At 31.9% G+C, this 20,199-nt stretch overlaps 1 non-coding gene across 1 annotated transcript; it reads left to right on the top strand.

Annotated features, from left to right (window-relative positions):
• Positions 1 to 7,264: 7,264 nt before the first annotated feature.
• On the top strand, positions 7,265 to 7,336 carry TRNAD-GUC (transfer RNA aspartic acid (anticodon GUC)). The gene has a single exon. It is a non-coding gene; the product is annotated as a tRNA-Asp (tRNA).
• The last annotated feature ends 12,863 nt before the right edge of the window (positions 7,337 to 20,199 follow it).

Below are 20,199 nucleotides of genomic sequence, written 5' to 3'. Positions count from 1 at the left end.
TCGATCTCGCAACTAGGCGGCAACCCTGGAATCTCCTGAAATACATCCGGGTAATCCTGTACAATTGGTAAGTTATCCAATGATACAGTAGTCCCCTCCTCCGTATGAAACAAGTAGGTGCTAGTGACCCCCCTAGAACGCGGTATAGCGATGACGTACATGTCCTGACCAGGTATGATGAAAACAACTGACCTATCATAACAATCAGCTTGGGCATGGTAATGCGACAACCTATCCATCTTAAGTATCGCGTCATAAGTGTGCATGTCCAGGACCAATAGATTGGCTAGAAATTTGAGTCTACCAATATCTAGTGTCACAGGCCCATCACTCTCATATAAAATGGCTGTATCGCCTAATGGTGTAGAAATACCCCGAGGTTTAGTGCATACCCTCGTCCTCATCCCAGATAAAGTAACAAAAGTCCTAGCTACAAATGAGTGTGTAGCACCCGTGTCAAATAAAACACGTCCATGCAAACCATGAATAGGAAACTTACCCTCAACAGCCTGAGGTGCCCGAACATCCTGTGGCATGGGGTTGTACACCCTGCCATAGTGCAACTGCTGTTGCGCCTGTCCCTAAGACTGCGGCGGTGCTAGTAAAGCCGGGAAGGTCTGTCCCTGAATGCGCGGAATCTGTGGAGCGGGTAAAGGTAATGGTGCCCTCTGCCCCTGCTGCACATGCTGACCCTATCCTGCTCTAGGACACTACCTGGAAGTATGACCATACTCTCCACAAGTGTAACAACTACCTTGGAAAGTAACAAATGGCCTCCTCTGTCGGTTAGCCGGTGGCTGACCCTGTCCTGCTTGTGGTCCCCCATTTTGCTGCCTCTGAATAGGTGCCCCATTTTGCTGAGCATCTGAACCACCCTTGTACTTCTTCCAAGGCTGATGTCCCTGGAATTTGCCCCTGTCATTCTGTCGGTGTCCGTTCTCATTCCCTTTCCCAGCTGACTGATTAGCAAAGTCTCAATCACCCCGCTTCTCACCCTTAGCCTGTCTGATATCCACGGTCAACTGATACTGCTGTAAAGCGACGTCTACCACCTGAGCATAGGTAGTATAGGCTGGAATACCCGTAATAGCTCTCTTGATAGACCACATCAGTCCCTTGACAAAACTGTTGCGCTTCTTCTCCTCTGTATCCACCTCCTCTGGTGCAAAGAGAGACAAGCGTGTGAACTGCTACTCATACTCCGCTACTGTCATGTTCCCCTGCTACAGATTAGAAACTCAGTCTTCTTGGCTGCCCTAACTGCATAAGGGAAATACTTTTCATCAAAGCGTGCACTGAACTGATCGTAAGTCAATGACATCCTCTCCTTGGCGGTGGTAATTGACTCCCACCACTGTAGTGCATCCCCAACTAGCTTGGAGGTAGCAAGCATCTGCTTCTGAACCTCCGTGCAATGAACCAAACGAAGATGTCGCTCGATGTCCTGTTTCTACTGATGAGCTGCTTTCGCATCGTTGGAGCCTGTGAACTTAGGTGGGTTCCCCTTTGTGAAAAAACTCTTAGCCTTTTCCCATGTATCAATCTGAACAACTGGTGCTGGTAATGGTGCCGGCTGTACCTGAGGCTGATTCCGAAGTGCAGCGGTTATCCCTGCTTCCATTGCCCGAGCAATAAGGTCATTGAGGTGAGGAGGAAACTCTGGATCTCCTCCCTGATCCCGAGTCTGCTGAACTTCCTCATGCTCCTCATGGAACTGACCCTCATCCTCCTGACGCTGCCTACGAGCTGCTTCCCTTCGTTGTCTGTTTCTCTAATTATCCCTTCTTCTTCTAGCATTAACCATTCTGTTAACATAGAAAGACAGACATCAGTACGATTTAACCGAACCGTAAAGAATACAATGAATCCTAATACTTAAGTTCTAATCAAAAGAAAACGCTACGCGGAAGTCTTATACGATAGAATCCTAGAGACACTTGAACTTGGAGTGATTTAATACCAACTGTGATACCCCTCGATTCTAGAGCCACGGGTGATCAAGTCCGACCACAGATCCGAGGGATATCAAATAATTAATATTTAAACAAGCATTTGAATACAAAAAGAATAATAAATAAATAAACAAATAATAAGCTGAAGGAAACTAAATAATAAATCCCTATTTTAAAATCCTCAAATAAATAATAATTAAGAATCCCATGCTAAAATCCTCAAATCCTCTGATACCAGTAATTAATTAAAACTACAACTCGGGAATCCATATTGTGGACCCCTAATAATATCCTAACTGAAATAACTGAACTGAAATAAAACTGATAATTAAACCATGAAGAAGAGTCCTACGTAGAGTCGGAAGAGTGAATGACTGTCTCTGTTCGACACGAACACTCTCTAAGACTGGAACTGACGAACACCTGAAAAATAATGGTAGGTCAGGCCCACATACAAGTTCTAAATCTACTACATCCCAAACAGAGACCCAATACACGTACACATCCTAATTAATTTAACAATAACTAAATAGTCCATATATAGATATACACACACTAAAGGAACCTCACTAGACTATAGAGTTGTCTCAACCTGAATAGTAGGCAACATGCAAAACGCACATATAGTGGGCATGAGTGCCTAGACCTACCAGGGTACACAACTACACTATATCTAGCTCCACATCCCTGGCAATATATGCACCCTAACCACTGATCCTGAGATTCAAGCTCATATCGTGGCGTATAATTATATATGTAAAATCTGTCTTAATCCAAACATCAAAAATAAACTATCCAATTATTATTTTCATAAAATGTCATCCAACTATTCCGTTGACCTGACACGAATAAGTAGGACTTAACACTGTGGTTAATCCGTTTCCTTATTAAAAATAGGTAGGACTTAACTCGTAAGTTAATCCGTCCCTAATATGCCCCCATCCCATAATAGTGCATTAATCCATAACATAACCAAATAACAGTTTCCAATCTAAGGATAATGTAAATAATATTTACATCTAATAATCCCAGCAAATATGATATAAATCATAAATACATTCTTTGTATTTACTTGAGTAAAAATATCAATTCTAAATTGTATACATTTAATTTACATCACAAGAAATTAACACACATATCAACAGAATTGTACATCTTCATGTTTTGATTAAATTAATTTAAATCTAAATAAATGATTAAAATAATTTAATCTAACAATATTTAATTAATTTATCCTTTTAAAATTAACTAAATTTCACACTTAGCATGTAAACTTAATTAATGCATTTCAAATTCCTAATGAATCTATTTAAATTAATTAAATATTTAATATAGATTTATCAATCCAAAAATAACAAATATTAATTTAATATTCCAAACCTAAACAAATTAATTTTAAAATATTTAATACAAAAACTATTTAATCAAAACAAAATAAATAAATCATTATTTAATCATTATATCAATCATAATAACAATCTTTATATTAATCATTATATCAATCATAGTACCAATCATTATGTTAATCATTGTATCAATCAAAGTACCAATCATTATGTTAATCATTATACTTTAATACAATCATTATATCATCATTGCTTCAATTATTCCTCACTTTAGAACCAAAAACACAATCTGATTACAAACTTCACAATGGAAAACAACAATTCACGCCAGAGACTTATTGCGCCTCGTTCGGCGTGCTCTTCTAGGAAATACAATTCTGTCACCATGAAGGGAAAAACTAATTCACGCCACAACCAATTTCGCCTCGATCGGCGTACTTCTTTCAGGAAAACTAAATTATTTTGACTTTGTAAAATTAATTTATTAAATATACAAATTCATCAAAATCATTACTAAAACACATGACTTATGATTCTCGAATCAATTCATGTAATTAGATTTAATTAATTATTAAAAACGAAACCCTGGAATTAATCTAGCATGCATAGGGTATGAATCAAATAAGAAGAGAAGAATTAAAACTTGCCTTTAGGGATTTAAAAAAAAAAAACCTTATCCTCCTCATTCCATTTTCTCTTCCTTCTTTCTCTCTCTAGAATATATTTCGTGATTTATTTTCTAACCCCTTTTTATTAACCTATAGCTATATATTTATAGGCTAAATAAAATAACCTAATCCTTTTTCCAATCCAAGTCAAACTAATAATAAAATAAAATAAAATTTAAATACTAAAAATGTAATTAAAATATATTTTACGTACAATCTATGTGTAATCCTTTTTATATATAACATGTAAATATACACATCAGATTATTACTAAAGAACTTTCCTTATATAATAAATAAATAAATATATATATATATATATATATATATATATATATTTATTATATATACATATCCAACTGTCCATGAATAATTATCCATACCCATCAAATCCCTTAACCAAGTAGTCGATGGAGCCCAATTGGTTGGTCCATTACTACAATCAATATCCAATTCCTTAAAAAATATAAAAAATAAAAATAAAAATAAAACAATTAAATTCCTAAACAAATACACATCATCACACACAATTTCATTTAAACAAATAAATCAATTAACACATTTAAACAAATAATTAAATCAATTAAACAAGTAAATAATTAGCCAAGAAATCAACTAAATAATTAACTGCAATTAAAATAATTTTTTTAAAAAATACCGAGACTATCCTTTTAAAATCAGGGGTATTACAGAATATTCTATATAAACCCCGATATACATCTAGGTTTAGTACGGCTTTTGCATTACAACTTCAGAATTCCTAAAAGTCTTAGAGAGATATTTTTGCAGAAAATCCAAGTTGATTTCTCTGTCATTCTTTCTAGAACATACACATAAACACAAGAGTGAATTTAGAATGTTGTTCAAATCCTGACCGTGATCAAAGTCTTGCATCTACAACATCAGAGAAAAGCATATCTACTTCTACATCGAATTCAGATATTGAAGAATAGAAATAAAAGCGATCACACTTTGAAAGGGTCAAAGCATTCGAGGAGTGTTGTTTGATCTACAAGCAATCCTTCTATAGAGATCAATAGTAAGCCTAAGGTCAAGAGCTGTTGAACAGAAAGTCGCAAAGCCAGAGGATTGTCAGCGATTGGTATTTGGTAGAACGATAGAGTGTGAGTCTGAGTCAAAGTCCATTGTACTTTATTTTAAACATAGTGGATCGGTTTACTTTAAACTGCACAGTCCACGAGGTTTTTCCCATGCAAACAGTTGGCCTATTTTATCAATTGGGGTTCTGTCATTAAAATTCCTGGTGGTGTCATCTCTAACTTTATTACTTTGCTTTATTTTATCTTACATGAGATTAATTGATTAATTGATAAAATAAGTAAAGTGAGTAAGACACATATCTATTTATAAAAATACAAAACTAGTCTTCTGCTGCACATCCTCATTATCATAGACTAGATAGTGATGATAGACTGGATGGTGATGAAGAAGCCATTGTTTTCTTTTACAATAAAGATAGGATTCAATGAAGAGAAAATAGACTTCAGGATACAAAAAAGGAAAAAATGAATTTTAGGCATCAAAAAGTGAACTTGAAAATTCAAAGAAGAGAAATTGAGTGACCATGATTGTCTCTAAAAGTGCTTGACAACGCGGTTTCAGAAAAAATCGACGGCAAATAGTGCAAAAACAATTGGCGGTTAGATAATAGAATAGAAATGGAATGGAATGGTGATTTTTATTATGTTACTGTTTTGCTGTAAATATGAAATGATATTAGAATGAAATTATAATTATAATTCTAGGTGAAAGGCGTCTATGGTGACAGGTGGAGGCGGAAGGCAGTGTCCGAGGTGGGAGTTAGAAATGCGTTATGATTTTTGGACTTGGAATATAACGATTTTTTAAAATATTTATTTAAAATAATAATAATAATAATAAATTTACTTGAGAATTAAATGATTATTCCTTAGATTTCAAGGAGGAATGTATTTTCATTTTAAACGAATAAAAAAAGGAATGGTTGGAAGGACATTTCATTCTTGAATATCAAATTATGCCTTCATATTTCTAGAAACTCATGGTACTCACGCATAGGGGTGCAACTCGACTTTAGACCAATTTTTTAATTTTTTTTAGTTGGTATTTACACACACATACCTCGATTGAGGCTCAAACCCTGACCTCCCTTTGGAAAGTAGGGATCTGGTATCGCTAGGTTACTGGCATGCTGGTTACATTAGACCAATTTTTTATGACTTGGACAATTGTTTTTTACAATTAGGGTTGGTCCGTGATTAAAAAAAAATGTATATCAACTCGAACTTGATTAGAGTTCAGCTTGAATTAAGGTGCCAGAACTCAACTCGAATATAATTATAATATGATTATTTTATTTATTTTTATTTAAAGTATATTATATATAACACTAAATTATGATAATCTTTCTCTTCTCAACTTTCTTTATTTAAATATTAATTTATTGCATTTGAACACTTTTGGAGAATTACTTTCCTAAGAACTTGTTTTTAATTAGTAAAAAAATTGCATTAAGTTTGAAAAAAAATTTGTGCTTATGAATATTTCAATATGAAATTAAAAATTTAACGATGGGTTTAATTTTTCTTTTTTTTTCTTTGATGAGTAGAGTTTGGATTGAATAATTATTATTATTAAATATTTCACCTGTTGACTTAAGTCTGGCTTTAACTTGTTGCACTCTTACTAAACTGGATAAGATTCTAGGACCATACCAATTGATTTATCTCCTCACAATTGATGTGTTTGTTACACTATGTCCACATATATCAGCCATGTTTGGTGTATTAGTATAACATTCAAGTAGATTCAAAATCATAAAATTAATTACTTTGAGTAAATAATGTCAAAATGAAATTTCTCCTTAACACACACTCCTTTTTTCAGAATAGTTATTAGTAATGAACCTTTAGAAAAGAAAAGGGCAAAAATGATTTGTTTCATTTTCTTCTTCTTTTTTTTTTTGCTTCAATATTTTTATTTTTATTTTTTTATTTATGGATAAACTTCAAGTATTCAAAATTTTAAAGTAGACCCTTATTATCATATTGCCTTTTTAAAATATTAAAACAAATTAAGAAAGACCACCCCAAAAAAAAAAAATTAATTGACCGATTAATATTTAATCATGTGGCCCTCAAATTCTTCATCCTTTGCCAGCCATCCAGCCAAGTTCAAACATCCAATATAGAATAAAGCCCTTCGATACATAATTCATTATTTAATGTTATGAACAAACTAAACACAATCTTCTTTTCAAAGAACTTATGAGATATTCTTTTGTGTAGTGAAACAAACAAGTCGTTGTAGTATAGTGGTAAGTATTCCCGCCTGTCACGCGGGTGACCCGGGTTCGATCCCCGGCAACGGCGTTTTTTATGAACCATTCTGCCTTTTTTTTTTAACTGTGGAAGAAATTTTCTCTCTCGCTCATGGGTCATTCTTATAGCACTCAAAGCTTAAACAGAACCACACTACTGACTCTGCACACCAAAATAACTACACTTTCTTCTTCTTTTTCTTTTTTAAACAGAACCAAACAACGTTAAACCTCCAAATTCTTGATAATATATATATATTTTTTATTTTTGGAAAGAGAATTTTTTGAAGTTGAGTCTCACATTCTAATAATTTTTTGTACTTGATATTTCCGGTCTCAACAATTTGAATGGAGAGTAAGCGTGTGTGTAAGAGATTCAACTGAATCTAAAACATAAAATGAAGAGAAAATAAAAGAATTATTCAGACACATCATGTCCTGTGAAAATTAAATCTGTCAAAGACTAGTCCAGATAGATTAACAATACCAAGTTACAAAGCACATACAATGATACAAGCAAGTATACAACATTTCTTTCCTAGTATCATTTTTTGAAGGTGTTTCGCATTTCATCGTTCAAAGACAAAGTATACAAAATTACAACCATCACATTGGAACCATATAAAAGCGAAAGAACCTTCTCTCCCATGCTTCTTAGGCTCATCGATCCAATTTCCTTCTCCGCGCAAATTAGTACCATTTGCATATGGCAACCGCTCTATGCTAGTGAGAAGCAGCTCGGTAAATGAAGGAGGATGTCTTTGTAATCTAAAAACTTCTTCAACTTTACCCAAATTGCAGTGGTGGTTTGAGAAACAACTCCCACCATGCAATACCATGATCTTCCCCAAATGAAATTCCCAACAAAACAAAATAAGGATAACCAACAAAACAAAATAAGGATAATAACAAAGCAATTGTATACAGAGCAAGTCTTAGCTAACCAACAAAACAAAATAAGGATAGGTCTTAAAAACTCTACTGAAATCTGGAAATAATCATCACCCACATACCACTTGCAACTCAGGTACTTCAAGTTCAACTGCATTGCATAAATAAAACCAGCAATAGATATCATCCACTGAATACTAAACAAAACATCCACTGATAATCCAGGAACAAAAACAAACATCCGTCAAGGGGTGTATTTTAACGGTTGTCCTTTTAAGGGATTATGTTTTGGACGAAAATACCCCTTAAACAGTTAACCGAAGCCAACCGGACCCAACTCTGTCCAAATCGAACATAATCTGAACTTGACTGTATAAATAGGATGAAAAAGAAAATCCATTGAAATGATCGGTAAGAACATATTGTTCACCAAGTTTAGTTCAGGTCGGGACAGATTCGACATCGCGTAGAACTTGTGGTGTCTGTAAACTTTAATTATTCGTGCAAATAATTAATCACAAATAAACATGAATCCCATATCTTAGAACTTCATGATTTTCACATATCTATAATGCATAAATAAATAAATAGTTAGATATAAATAGCTCGATCTGTAATTGTAAAACTCGAAGAGATCAAGGCAAACGTCGAAATCTTTTCTGCGGAACGAACAATATGCTAAACTGCAATAGTCAAAGCGTGGAAACCGATTTCTCTCTCTTGGCCTTTTGCACACATAAATATTATACGTATTGTTTTCATTAGCGTACATAACTGATGGGAATATGCACTTTTATAAGGCAGAGAGATGGCCAGTTTTCCTTTTAGTAACTTTAATTCCACTTTCCATCAAAGTAAGGAATAAATAGGAAAATACTTTTCCAATAATTAATTACCAAAAAGGTAATTTATAAGTTGACCAAATAATATAATATTAATCTGATATCTATTTTATTTAACAACCAAATAATAGAAGTAAACCACGTGTCCAAATCATGTGGGCCACAAATATAAGAAAATGTCTTACAGTCTCCCACTTGGCCCATATGATAACTTCAGTAATGGTTTAGTAAAATAGTCATTATTGTGTGTAATACCCCTAATTTTAAAATGATAGTTATTGTTTCATTATATTTTGTGTGATTATTTGGCTTATTTGTTAATTGTTTAATTGTTTTAATTTGTTATTTAATTTAATTGTTTAATTATGTGTTATGTGTTTAAATTGCATTTAATTGGTTTAATTGTTTATTCACGTGTTTAAATTGCATTAATGGATTTTTTTTGTTTTCAGTCATTGAATTGTTTTATTTAATTGTCTTTTGTATGTTCTTTAATTGGATTAATTTAGTAATTATTAATTTTAATGTAAATAAGTTAAATGAGTTTTTTTAATTACGTTAATTAACTAGGGTCCTCTAGGAAGTCAGTATGTGTAGCCGACATGGATTATCTTAGGTTGCTCTATGGGCCGACTAAGATCGACATTAGGGCTTTGTCTCTAATCGTACAGGGAATATGGTACTTAAGTCTCTGTATATATAGAACAATATGTTGACTTAGGGTTTTAGAGTACACAACCTCTGTTCACGTATCAAAGTGACAGAGAGAAACAGAAAGGGGTTTTGAGCAAACAGAGTACGTTCGGTGAGGGTTTCGACTGCGGCTTAAAGGTCAGACCTAGGAGAAGGGAAGAGCAGAAGTAATAGGAGGCTAGACAGTATTGTAGTGTTGCCGGAAACGTGGACACGATGACGGGATTTCATAACTGAAATCACAGACAAGTTCTTTTCTTCATCTTTCTCGTTGGCTCGTGTTCTGTGCACCTAAATAGTCTCTAGGGTTTAATTGATCATTAACTGAGATTTACATGTATATTATATGCTATATTGATGATCTATATGTGTTGAAATCTATTCTGTTACAGTTCGTGCATGTCTAGTTTCAGTTTTGTTTCTTAAAGCATGTTAAGTCTGTAGAAATTTTAATCTCTGTAATTGATTCCAACTGCTATAAACACACCATTGGGATGCTACTGGGTATTAATAAGACTCTTAGGAACATTTTTTAAACCAATAGAAAGGCTGGAAGTGGCCGGAGTCGAAGACGACAATCGAAAGTAGCAGACGGCTCTTAATAGGGAGAGAACCAGCTCTATAGAGGAGGGAGCCGGCTCCCCCCAAGTGCAGAGCCGGCTCAACCCATCTAGAGGTGGCTCTAATAAATATTGGAGCCTGTTCCACCAATTTTTGGAGCCTGCTCTACAGGTTTAAGAACAGGCTCCCTTATTTTCGTAAATCTGGACTTTTGGGCACTGTTTGGGACTAGTTTGGTATTCTGAAATAATTTTGGAAGTGTACTAAGGGTTTTAAATATAATTTCATGAGTTACTAAAACCTCATATGGCATAAATTGTACCCATAGGCTAATGGATGGAACAGTAGAAAAGTATACAACTTTTTACGCTATTAACGGATGGAAGGCATATTGATTGCTTAACTAAATTTTAGCAATTTAATGGGATATAGTATGATTATAAAACATATTTTAAGTGCATGATGGGGTCATCTATTTGTTGATTTTGATCTATACATGCTCTGAATGTTAATTGTTGAAATATTAAATTCTTTTCTACAATTACATGGATTGCCGTCTAGATTTTAATTGCTGAAACATTAGACATTCTTCTGCAAATATTTGGAAAATGGTTTTGGATTGTAAATTACTAAATTATTATTTATGTGTTGTAATTTACATGGATATGGAGGGTTGTATGCACCGGTATGGGACGGTAGCATACTAGGGACGGTTTAGCTCAAAACGCTAAGACCTAACCTACCGGATTAAAGGAATGGATTGTAAAATATTGAATCCTAAATTGTGTTTAAGTCAGATCAACTGACTAAGTTGAACGACTTACGGGATTGGTTGATTGTAGTTAAGTCATATCAATTAAATAAGTTGAGTGACTAACTGGATTGTGTTTTGTATGTCACCTCACTGAATAATTGAATGACATACTTTGGTTTTAGATGAACTTTAGATATATGGTTATGGTACCACGATATGAGCTTGAGTCTCAGGCTCGTTGGTTAGGGTGCGTATATGCAATGGATGCGTCGCTGGCTATGATAGGTTGAGGTGTACCCTGTTAGGTCTAGGTACTCATGCCCACCTATGGGTGCGTTTTCGCATGTTGCCTTCTATTCAGGTTGAGACCCCTATTGTAGTCCAGTGAATGTCCCTTAGTGTGGATATATATATACTTATGGACTAAATAGATATTTTAAGGTATCTAGGTTGTATCTGCGTATCGGGTCACTGTATGGATTGCAGTTAGATTAGAACTTGTTCGTGGGCCTGACCCATTCTTTTATTCTTTTTAGGTACAGGACGGTTCCAGCCTTAGAGCTTGATCGTGCTTATCGAGGACAGTCACTCATTCATCTGCTTACGTAGAGCTTCGTCGATATTCTAGTTTGTTTTATTTTCAGTATTTAGTTCAGATGAGATTTTTGTTTAGGGGTCCACTAGATGGATTCCCAAGTTATACTCTTGGCGGTTTTGGAAATTTGGAGTTTTATTATTCAGTATTATTTGGAAGATTTTATATTTCATAATTCTTTCAGCTTGGTTATTTAAATTCTTAATTATTTTTATATTCTGTGTTCGTTTTAAAATATTAATTGTTTGATATTTCCTTGGGTTTGGGCTTGGGCCTAATCAACCCATGTCTCAGATCCGAGAGGTATCACATTGTGCACCATAAATCAGATTGACTCATTAAGTTGGTCATGATAAATACCATGAATGCGAATCAGGACGGTTATATGTCCCTAAATGACACAGTCCCTTCCATGTACCACAACACTAGTAACATATTTAACATAGTCTATAAATGAGAAGTATCAATAATGATCTAACAATAATGTCTTCTCTAAGACTATTCCTATTACCATTTATTAAAACAATATGTACATGTACATTAATTAATAGGAAATATCATAAACACATTTAATCAGCGTAAATTGTCAAATATATATAAGCACTATTAAGCAATCCATAATTAAAAAATAATCATCATTGACTACATTCAAGACCCATTCTTTCAACATGTTCCATAAATGTCGTGGGTGGTAGTCCATTCGTTAATGGATTGCAATCATAAGTTGTGTGCTTTTATGTTCAATAGACATTCGTTGTTTCTAAATATATTCTTTAATGATAAAGTATTTCAACTTTAGAATACCTATAATTTTTCATACAAGAAGATCAACAATTGCAGCATAAATTTTCAGCAATCTGAAAATAGTACTCATAACTCTAATTCCTGAAATAAATTTTGCAACCATAAGTTGTAGCCTCAAAGCATGCTACAAATTAAAATTTCATAATAGACAAAGTAATAATAAATTACTTTACACTTTTTCATAATATTGTTCTTCCAACCAAAAGGAACAAATAACCAGTTGTGAATTAATAATTATCCACATATTCATAAAAATGTCTTCCTAAGTGTGAGCATATAATCTTTTATCCTCTACCAACTTGTATATACATCAAACTCCACAATATCTGCATAAGGAATATTTTCCGTTTCTTTATCTTCCAGCTAACTCATTCTTTGGGATTACATTAGGCTGAATTTATCCCCTTTTATGTATAGAGTAATACTGATTGAACAATGTTCCATACCAAATCTTTCTAGAACTCTTTCAATATATACTTTCTGAGACAATCCTAAAAATCCACGTGATCTATCATGAAATATTTCTATTCCTGTCACGTAGGATGCCTCATCCATAGGGGTGCACAAAAGAACCGGGAACCGGAACCGATTTTACGGTTCTCACGGTTCCGGTTCCAAAAATAAGGAACCATTGAAACCAGTTCCAGTTCCTAACTCACGGTTCAGTTCCAGAATCGAACCCGACCGATATATATATATATATATATATATATATATATATATATATATATATATATATTATAATTATACTTGATTACAGATTCGTAAGATTACTTGTGCTGGAGTGTGGGCCGTTGTAACTTGTAAGACCTAAAGTCAAAACAAACTCAAAACCTAAAGTTACTTAACCTCTCAATTTCTTTTCTCAAACTCACTCGGTTACTCCGCCGCTCCACCTCCTCTCCTCTCTGGCTCTCAGCCTCTCGGCCTTCTCACTATCTCAAGTCTCAGAACTCAGAAATCTCTATCTTCTCATATCACACTCGCGACTCTCGCGACGCCGACTCGCCTTTGATTCGGTGATTCATGGATTCGTGGTCTCTGTCTTCTCAGATCTGGCAGATCTTCGACTTTCGGTCTCAGTTTGGTAGGTAGGTATTTCAGATCTGACAGATTTTCTTTAAATTTCTTGATCATCCATAACAATGTTGTTTTATTTACCTTTTCCTTTCAATCTTAAGTTGTTTTGTTCCATAATAATTTATTTTTGTTTATTAATTTAATTAATCACATCTTCTTTCAGTTCTTTGGTTATAACTTATATATAACTCCATGAATGCATATATTGTTTCTTTACTTATTTTTTCTTTTCTTTTTGGGTAAATAATTTTCTGTAGTTAAATTACCAAAGTGTGTGGTTTTTATTTAGTTAGATATGTAAATTTACAAATTTTTAATTATTTTAATAATCGTTAGCTCTGATGATTCTGGGCATGTGAATTTTTGTTCTTCTGATGCTTGATTATATTAAAGAATAAGTCATACAGTTTTTGACTTCGAGCAAAATAGCAAATATATGTTTTTTAGTAGCTTATTTTTTTGTCATGTAAATTTGGTTCAAGTCAAACGCAGAAACACGGTCAAGATCCTTTTTGTAATTTTTTATTTTTCATCATGAAAGCATTTTATTTTTTTTTTTTTGGGTTTTGTGTTTTGCTTTTATTGAAATATTTATAAAAGTTGTCTTTGCCTTTTGTAGATGAGAATGTAGTAGCTGGTTTGCACTTGGCAGCAGCATGCAACCATGCATGATGCAGCAGAATGTCTCACTGAGTCCCTGGTGAGTTCTTTTGTAGTTCTTTTACTAGTTATAGTTTTTTAGTTTCAAATTCACCACATTCTGTAACTCTTGGTTTTTTTTAAAAGGTGGGGAAGATGCTTTCTGTGTGAGGCTGCAAGCAGTTACAATGGAGGATTGCTGAATGTTGAATGTTGATCCAGTTTTCTTTTTTGTAATTCTGGAGTAACTGAATAGTCTGAATTTATGGATTGTTGAATGTTGAATTGTTGATCCAGTTTTCTTTTTTGTAATTCTGGAGTAACTGAATTTGTGGGATGTAATATTTTTATATTTTCTGTTTATTTTTGTTTTTATTTTTGTTATTGTATTTGTATTTTTGTTTTATTAAGGGAAATTAAAATAATATTGAAAAAGTCAGCTTGGTCAATGGTTCCACTGTCCACGGTTCCGGTTCCGGTTCCATTTTTTAGGAATCGTTGAGATGGGTTCCGGTTCCGGTTCCGGTTCCAGTAGGAACCGTACCGAACCGAATCGTGTGCACCCCTGTTCATCCATATTTTTCATTTCAAAATTCTTAGAGATAACTTTTAGTTTCATATAATAAACTAAGATCACTATTAGCAAACAAAATATTATCAATATATAGAATCAGAAATAAAAACTTACTCCCACTAACCTTCTAGTATATACACTGATTAACAGTGTTTTTCTTAAAACCAAACGAAATATTAATGGTATCATTGAATTTAAAATACCATTGTCAGAAAGCTAGTTTAAATTCATATATTGACATCTTAAGTTTATAGACCATATATTCTTTACCCTATAATGTGAAGCCTTCAGGTTGTTCCATATGGACTTACTCTTCTAAACTCCCATTTTTAAAAGTTGTATTCACATCCATTTAATGTAACTCTAAATCATAATAAGCTACTAATATCATGATATTTTAAGATAATCCTTCTTAAGTACTGTAGAGAAGGTTTTTTTATAATCTCTTCATTCATGGCATTAATCTATTTAGTAAAATCATTATTGTTAATAACTTGTGAATATGTAACCGGAACCTTATATATTATCAAAATCAGATTCTTGCAGATATATCACATAGTTATCCGGAATAATAAATCTCCTTTCTTTTTGAGATTTTCTTAATGTTATTCCTTTATGGTTCTTCTACAATCTATTTATAGGTGACAATTTCATCATGGAGTTGTTGATCATTCAATTGTTCTTCGCTATTATACGGTTCAACAACTGAAGGAACAATTATTTCCTTATAAGTTATAGGTAAATGAATTTATACCCTAACTTCTTGAATGATCACATTCTTATTTTTATCACTCCTACTGACTTCACCATTCTCAATGAATCTAACATTTTCGGTTTCAACAATTCTCTTACTATGTTTAGGATAGTAAAACTTCTAACCTTTAGATTATAGGTAACAAAAAATTACTTAACATACTCCTAACCATACCCATAAGAGTATGATTTACGCCTTTCAGCTACACGCTTATGATTTGTCATGTCTGGCATAGTGTATTGAGCACAAATACCATACATTTCAAGGAGTTTAGCAAATGGTTAAAGTATTAACGCGTTTCATCGTACTTTCATAATATTCATTACCTCTATATGACCTTATGATTTTCATTTTTCTATTTAGTTGTTTTTCAACCTCATTTATGTATACTTCAAGAGTACCCACTGCTTAAGATTTTTCATACAACAAATAGATATATCTATAACGTGAAAAAATCTACTATAAAGGCGATAAAATACTTTTCTCCACCAAAAGATGGAACATCAGAAGATCTACAAATGTCTGTATGAATAATTTCTTGAAACTCTGTACTTCTTGTGACTCATTTCTTTGTGTGTTTGGTTTGTTTACCCTTAATACAATCTACACACACACCAAAATCAGTAAAGTTTAGATATAGAAGAATCATATAATTTACTAATTTTCCTAACCTTTCATTGAATATTATATAATCTTTTATGCCATAAGATAAATGAATTTTCATTAATTGAGCTAAGCTTATTTTTAACATTATGATGCGAGGTCAAAAGGATTTTAATAAATAAACTATCAAGTTTGAATTTACAGAAATCACCAACAATAATACCATAACTCACAAATTAGAATTTCTTGAATAAACATCATTATCAAACTTAAAGGAAAAACCATTAACTTAAAGTTTTGAAATAAATTCAAATTGAGAGAAATTGAAGAAATATAAAGAGTTTAAAACAATTTAAATAAAATCCATTATCTAAGATTAAACAAAATGTTTCAATGGTTTTAATAAAAAAAATTTCCCAATTCTCATAAATAAGAAATTCTTATTTGAATTTGTGGTTTAGGCCATGAGAAATCATTGCATCTATTAGAAACATAAACATTAGTACTTAAGTCAACCAATCATGTATTAGAAGGAATATCAATAACTGATTCAAAATATACAAAAGTTAAAAGGCTTATCTTTCTTTTCGAATCATTCTTTATGTTTCATGTAATCTTTTTAAAAGTGTTCAATATATAAATGACACTTTTACATTATTACATTATTTTCTTTTAGTAGATTGACCTAAATTTTCTAATTTTGGGGTTGCTCACTTAATGCCCTTTCAGGCTTATTCCCAAATTTCTTTCTAACTTTTTGAGTCATGAGATGAACATAATGATGACATACTGCTTAAGCTTTGTCTCCTCCTAAATTAACATAATGGTTAATTCATTCACTTCCACTTGTTTTAATTTGAAATGACCCATACTGAGTGAACAAGAAATTGAGAATAAATTTAATGAGAAATTTCTCATCCACAATCATCCCTCAGGTTCTCAATTTTGTAACAACATTAGTTATCTTAAGAACATACCCATACGTAGTAAGAGTACCAACAAAATTGCATAGTAGTGATATAAATTAATAATTTTCATTTTAGATATTTATCTACAATACGAAAACATTCTTCTAGTCAAATATTTCTTAGCACTATCAATATGGGAAATAATTATTCGCATAACTATAATAATTAATCTGTTCGATCTCTTCCAAGCTTTATGGAGAATCTTTTCTCCCTCACTGTCTTTATCAGTAATAACAGTAGGTTTCTTAATTTAAAATGCTAAATCAAGATTTAACACATCTAAATTTTGAACTTAACTTACTCATTCCATTATGAGAAGTTAGTCCTATTGAGAATCAGAATAGATGTAGCATGCGCAATAAGAGATATAATAAAACAAACATAATAAGATAAAATGCTCACAACAATAATGTTTTGAGTTAACAACACGTACATGTAATTTAGAATATAAATACAATGTATAACTATAGTACCCCTTTGGGTGGCAACTATAAAATACTAATAATGATGTTTACGTGTATTTATATGTATACTTTCATTGGTGATGCATTATTTAATTAAACAGATAAGTTATCTTTGGATATCCTATATCTACCTAATTAAAAAATACATACAACCCCTTAATTTTTATTTAATCACTTGAAAATCAATTCCCTTTGGAAAATTATTTCTCATGATCAAATAAATTCAATATTCATGAATATCACAAGAAATCATAAGCATCAATAATTCATGAAATATTACAATTATGTCTACTACTAAAATTAATATTCATCAACCATTATGGTTGGGCCACTTTGATAGCTACCAACCTTTACAAAATATGAATATTAAATTAGTTAGTGGCTAATTCATCATTAATTATGTTTATTACTAAAATTAATATTCATCAATTATCATGGTTAGGCCACTTTGGTAGTTACTAACCCTCACATAATACGAATATTAAATTAGTTAGTAAGTAATTAATAATTAATTTACTCATTTAATATTATACAAATACTCATATCGATCTAAGTTTAGGTAAGTTCGATCCCAAAAACTTAATAGTTCGAAAAAATAATAAAAATATCATTTTATTTTATATACATAATAAAATATTATTTTTATTCTCGAGCTCAGATATCATAATTGAGTCAATCTAAAATTGATTATTCATCATGTATGTATGTATGGGTATAAAATAATAAATTATTTGAATGTCCAATAAGATTAAATTTTTATGCTGTTATTGTAAAAATTCAAATTTCTAATAAAATAAATCAATTCATAAAATTATTTAATCACACACACAACAAACTTAACTTATATGACCATTGTCCATTATATGCAAATAATGACCTATGATAACAAGTACTACGCATATAAGTCTGTATAAAAACAACATGTATTATTAAAGCCCACGATTTGTGCGAAAAGCAAAACTAACTTTTTAAATTCTAATTGTCAATCTAGTCATACACCAGAATGAACACATGCTCGTCTTATTATACATGTGCAATTCATGTTTCAGTAATTAACTTTCAAGCACTACAATCATATTCGAAAATCGAGGTGTGTAAATCAAATAAATAACCAAATTGATCAAAATCACACCAATCAAAACATATATATATATATATGGCAATTCTAAAAGAATGTATTATATAATTATTTAATTTACTTTTATTTATGTAACTTTAAAGAAAAATAATGAGTTACTAAACCAAATGCTCTAATACCACATGTAAACTTTAATTATTCGTACAAATAATTAATCACAAATAAACATGAACCTCATATCTTAGAATTTCATGATTTTCACATATCTATAATGGATAAATAAATAGTTAGATATAAATACCTCGATCTGTAATTGTAAAACTCGAAGAGATCAACACAAATGTCGAGATCCTTTATGCGAAACGAATAACATGCTAAACTACAATAGTCAAAGCGTGGAAACCGATTTCTCTATCTTGGCCTTTTGCACACATAAATATTATACGTGTTGTTTTCATTAGCGTACATAACTGATGGCAATATGCACTTTTATAAAGACAGAGAGAAAACCAGTTTTCCTTTTAGTAACTTTAATTCCACTTTCCATCAAAGTAAGGAATAAATAGGAAAATATTCTCTAATAATTAATTACCAAAAAGATAATTTATAAGTTGACCAATAATTAATTACTAAAAAGATAATTTATAAGTTGACCAAATAATATAATACTAATCTGATATATATTTTATTTGACCACCAAATAATAGAAGTAAACCACATGTTCAAATCATGTGGGCCACAAATATAAGAAAATATCTTACAGCGTCATTTCAGGTGATGTGTCATCGCCATCTATAAAGAGAAAATCATACGGTAGAAATTTCGTTTGTGATTTGATTAAACAAAATAAATAAATAAATTAGTTCATCGAAGAACAATTAGAGAAAAAAAATGAAGAAAACAAACCTGAATTGGAAATTTTGCAATCTGAATTTAAAATTTTAAAAATGAATTGGACTTGGATTAAGTATTAGAAATAAATATTTCATATACGGCTCTGAATTGCACCTTAAACGTGCACCAACCAATCAAAGCTCGATAAGATTCTACAATCGGACCTTGTGTTTGGTTTATTATTACAATATTCAAGTAAATTCAAAATCATAAAATTAAATAATATTAAAAATAAAGTTGGTATGTAATCAATTTCTCCCTAGCAGTTAGTGATGAACCTTTTAGAAATGAAAGGGGAAAAAAAACCGAATTGTTCAATTTTCTTTTTTTGCCTGAATTTAATTTTTGTGATGGATAAACGTCATCCATTCAGAATTTTAAAGCAAACCCTTACTATCATATTGCTGTTTTAAAAAATAAAAACTATCAACTAATTATGATCCAACAATATATTAGACCAGTTGTCCAATTTTTGACCCAATAAAATTAAAAAAATCAATTAATTGAGCGATTAATATTTAATCATGTGGTGTGACCGTGTGGCACTTTGGCCCTCAAATTTGTCATCCTTTGCCACCCTATCCAACCAAGTTCAAACATCCAATATAGAATAAAGCCATTCCATACATATAATTAATTCATTATCTAATGGTATGAACGAACTAAACTCTCTTCTTTTCAAACAAATTATACGATACTCTGTAGCCTAGAAAACAAACAA

Source organism: Cornus florida, unplaced genomic scaffold (assembly GCF_030987335.1).
Source record: "Cornus florida cultivar Cherokee Brave unplaced genomic scaffold, ASM3098733v1 CherokeeBrave_3.0.0_Hap2_Chr01, whole genome shotgun sequence".
NCBI lineage: Eukaryota > Viridiplantae > Streptophyta > Magnoliopsida > Cornales > Cornaceae > Cornus > Cornus florida.
Note: the sequence above shows the minus strand (reverse complement) of the source record. Positions and strands in the feature narration are given on the sequence as shown.